Raw genomic sequence first — 4552 nt, 5'->3', positions numbered from 1 at the left:
AGGAGGGGTCCTGAGTGGGTTGCCACCGAAGCCCTTTGTCAGGGGTAATTTATACAGCAAAGTCACAGAGCGGGTACAACGTGGGTCAAATTACAATCAACCTATAGGATTGCAAGTCTAGCCGTTTAGCTAACATTGATCCAATAGGGAAATGAGTCAGGTAGCAAGGGTACAGGGAAAGGACAAAGGCATTTTGGGAAAGGGATGGGTTCAGATGCTCTGGTCACCCACCTGGGCGTCTGAGGCCTGCGTGGACTTTGTGGACTTTGTGGACCAGGAGGTGCTAATTACAGTAGCTGTTTATCTCTTAGGGAGACACGCAAGCCTGGACTTTACATCTCCATCTTGAGGCCTTGCTCTCTTTAGATTCACCTCCAGCCACAACTCCGTTGTCTTTATGTTCTTGTGCTGATTTCCTTGAGGGCCCAATCCTTCTGACTGTACATTAATTTCAATCTAACCTAGTTGACTGTAATCATAAGACCTCATCCGACTTCAGATTTCTCTGAGCGTCTGTCTCTCTTACATAGTACAAGTGTGCTTACAATATTCGCTCTCCTTACTCGTTAATCTGTCTGTTGTTGCTTGGAGCAAAATGAACGTCCTACAACAATTCACATTTTACCAATAGGAAAGTGAAAGTGAGATAGACAAAGGGACTTCGTGGAAGTCAGAGGTCTTGTCAAACTCTCACTTTTTAGGCAGGTCTTCTGGCCCAGTGTGATAGTGACCTGTGGTGTCAAGTCGAATAAGAAAGGCCCGGGCATTTGGTTCAGCACAGTGCTGGTTGTGTCTGGTTCATGGACTCGGGATGAGGGACGATCTCCCCCACCCACTGGGGGTGGCGCCAACAAATAGGGCTGAAGCCTGGGTGGAATAGAAAGGAAGAGAAGAAGGAAGTCTGCTTCTGCGTCTTCAGAAGAGCTCCAGTCTTTGCCGTTACTTTGGAACTCCATCTCCAGTCCTCCAGGACAGACCCTTTGGCTTCCTGACATTGACTGACATGAGACTCTGCAGCAAGGCCAGGCCTTCTACTTCTGACTGGATATGGTGAGCCTTTATGGTGAGCCTTGACATAGGCACAGCCATGATTGAACCCTGAGTCACCTCGCCAGCACGGATGTTCTGTCGCCCCTAGTAACGGGCTAGTTCAACTGGTGATCTGGCCTGTTGCCTAGCAAATGTAACCCATAATACTTGTTTTGTAGAACCTTGTGACCTTTGTAGTCGGCTACATCCTGTTTACACTTTTGTTTTCGGCTTTAGCCTATATATACCCCACCCTGAGAAATAAACAGGGCTTTGCTACTAAGAGAGCATGAGCCTGGAACTAAGTCCGTGAGACTGGTTTCTCTCCTGTTGTCCTTCCCTCGGGTTTTGGGACCTGCTGGCAGGATCCTGACGTTGCGGCTCGCGACAACTGGACCCTTTGACTCTCCAGTGTGCAGACCGCCCTTTGTACTCTACCACACCTGACTCCCCAGGTGACCAAGGTAAGCCTCCTTGTAAATCCTGTGTGTCCGGATCTTTCTGTGCTACTGCATTCCCCCCTCAATTTCCCTTTCCTTTCTTCCTTCTGCTTTTTCCTTCCCGCTTCCCTGAAGTTTTATGGCCTTCTTGCCCTGGTAACCTGGGTCACATCCCATCATCTCCGCACCTTGATGAGAAAATGCCAGCTATTACAGAAGGAAACCCCTGGGCCTGTGTTGGGCTCTGATTTCCCTTTTCTTTCCTGTACACCTGCTGGTGTTTAGCAGGAGATACCGTCCCAGGAAAGCTTTGGGGGTGGGTAATAATATTGTTTAATGGGTACTTCGTTTAACTTCCCAGGTATTTATAGCTTACCTTCTCAGGTGAAAGTGACTGTGTCTGACATCTGATTTGTCTTGGGGGAAAAAATTAAAAACTATAATGTTCAGTACAGTATCTACCTACAATAGGTGATCAGTAAATACCCACCATGAAAAAGTAACCTGCCCTAGTAGGTAATCAGTAAACGCCCACTGATAAGACTGGTCTTATGTTACGAAAAATGCTGGTAAGCTGCTATAGTGAACCTTTAGTGGCTCCAACAAGGTCAGAGTTATTTTGTCCCCACTTGGTACATGGCTGGGGGTAGCGCTGTTCTATAAAACCATCCACAGGCTCAGCTTCCAGTTTCTTGCTCTGCTTTTTCTCTCTTCCAGGACAGGGCTAGTTCACCAGGCCCATATCCACCTTCCTACCTAGGGAAAGGAGAAAGGAGGAGGTGACAGGAAAGCAGATAGTTGACTTACAAAAATGCAAGTTTGCTGTGTGTGGATACACGCCTGTAATCCCAGCACTCCGGGAAGCTGAGGCAGGGGGATTACAAGTATGAAAACTGGAGCCCAGACTTCGCCTCTTAGTGAGTCCCTGTCTCAGAATAAAAAAATTTAAAAATAGCTGGCCATGTAGCGCAGAGTGAAGGCCCTTGATTCAATTTGCTAGTACTGCCGCACACATGTACATGCACACGCACGCGTGCGCGCATACACACACACACACACACACACAAATGCGGTTCAACTTTGCACCTATTATCTTTGCTTACTTCTCACTGGCTCAGTTATTGTCACACAGTCACACCAGCTCTGTAATGGTGCTGGGAAATAGAGACTCTAACTGGGCAGGTATGTGCTGTACTAAAACTAAGGGCTCTGTTGCAAAAAGACACATGGAGGGTCAATTGACCACTGAATGGCTACAATTAAAAGACTGATGATATCAAGTGGAAGGGCATATAAGATGGTCCGTTCACCTACTGTCTGTCTCCTCAGAGAAAGCTCTGGGCATTCCTGCCCAGGGTATGTAACTAAGAGGTATACCCACAGAAAGACTGGTACAAGGGTGTGTTCATAGGTACCTTCTTCAGAAAAACCTCAAAGTGGAAACAAAGCTAATGTTCATCAATAGAAGTGTTTAAATGTGCTGGTAAAGTGAGGTGTTTGGCTGATCCATTTGTCCCATGAAAAGGAACTCGTAGATTAAAGAAAATGGTCACTACATAATATTGTTGCATTCAGCTTCACAGAAACACAGTCTTAAGATAGCATTTTTCACATATGTGCTTTTTAAGTGAAATAAGGGACCCATGAAATGTTTAGGGCCCACAGAACTCTGTGTAGTCCTACAAATAACAAGGATGAATATTAAAAAATAGGTTAAGCCAAAAAATGATGCTAAAGACTGCATGTTTTATGATAGTTACATGGTCTAGAACAGGCAAAACTGATCTGTTGATAATGGTCAGAAAGAGGTTAGCTCTGGGGTGTGGAGGGATTGCCGAAACAGGGAAATGAAGGTACTTTCTGGGGTAACAGACTTTGTGGGGCCAACCAAGGTAGAGCTGGGCAGTTTTTTTGGCTGGGGCTGGCTTAAGCCGAGTCCAGGATGTTTTACATCATGTTTTTGGTGTTCGCACCTAGTGTCTATTCAGTTTTCTCAATTCATGGAATTGAATCTTTAGAGTCTGTATATTTATTGCACATTAATTAGGCCACAATTTTTTAAAAAGGGAAGAACGGGAGAATGGACATTAGGGTATAATCACAAGCTCAGTGACAGATGTGACAGGATTAGCTGACAAGGTTTAGTGTGGCGATGTACTAAGCAACCCTGGGAACACAAATGCAAGAGCCTGTGCGCTCTGATGGGCCGGTGGGGACACCACTTCGTATTGTCAAGGCTTTCTATTGCAAACAACAGACTAGATCTGGTTGGATTAAGCAGACTATTGGCAGACTAACAGGAAGTGTTCAGAACAGCTCTGAAGGCAGGCAGAAATGAAGGGGACAGAACACACAAAGGATCACACCATAATTCCAAGCAGCCCTTGTTTCAGGACAGGGCGGTGAGATCCCAACAGGGCCAATCCTACCACACGGCCCATCTGTTCTTGTTCAGGTTCTTGCTGTCCAGGGCTTCCAAAGTCCAGCACAGGCCCAGCGTAGAAGTTCCGCTCCAAACCTCAGTGAATTGCACATTAGGGGTGGAAGGTCACCCTGGCGCACCCATCTGGAAGGGAAACCGGCTGTACTGGAGAGAGGTGAGAGCCTGCTTTACAGGAGAGAAGTGTCTAGGAAGGCAGAGAGGGTGACAGGCCTTGGGGCCAATCTGGACAGCAGAAAGACTGGGAGAGAGGGATAGGGGGCTATCTGACTTCAGAGGAGGGGGGGGGTGTGTGTGTGTGTGTGTGTGTGTGTGTGTGTGTGGGTGGTAGTGACATCCAAGAAAGGGAAGGAACCGGTTTTATTTCATTTCTGTTTGGGATGCCTGGATGGGAAGGGATAGATTTTTGACGTGCCGACTTTGAGATAAAGACGACTTCTTCCAGTACAAAACTGAAATTACACTTTCGGGGACCAACGAAGGTCAAGCTGGTCTGTCTTTTGGCTGGGGCCAGCCTAAGGGGAGGCCAGGTGTGCAGCCAAATAGGAGGGGGTGGTCCCAGGAGCTCTACCCCGGGCAGGCGGGTCCCTCTCCCCACCCTGGGGCGGCCCGTGGGCGGGTCCCGCGTGAGCGCCACCTCCCC

General features: G+C 47.6%; 1 protein-coding gene across 2 annotated transcripts in view; it reads left to right on the top strand.

The window, feature by feature from the left end:
• Positions 1–1330: 1330 nt before the first annotated feature.
• Positions 1331–4552, top strand: part of Htatip2 (HIV-1 Tat interactive protein 2) — an 18952-nt gene continuing 15730 nt past the window's right edge. The window contains exon 1 of one of the 2 annotated variants that reach the window (XM_010620417.3): positions 1331–1493. The gene's annotated coding sequence lies outside the window, so the exon portion shown is untranslated. Of the gene's footprint in view, positions 1494–3983; positions 4067–4552 lie in introns of those variants that run through there. The other variant, XM_010620416.3, reaches the window with a different exon arrangement.

Source organism: Fukomys damarensis, unplaced genomic scaffold, assembly GCF_012274545.1.
Source record: "Fukomys damarensis isolate Sample0158 unplaced genomic scaffold, DMR_v1.0_HiC HiC_scaffold_16, whole genome shotgun sequence".
NCBI lineage: Eukaryota > Metazoa > Chordata > Mammalia > Rodentia > Bathyergidae > Fukomys > Fukomys damarensis.
The sequence above is the reverse complement of the archived record's forward strand: the minus strand, read 5'-3'. Positions and strand labels throughout refer to the sequence as shown.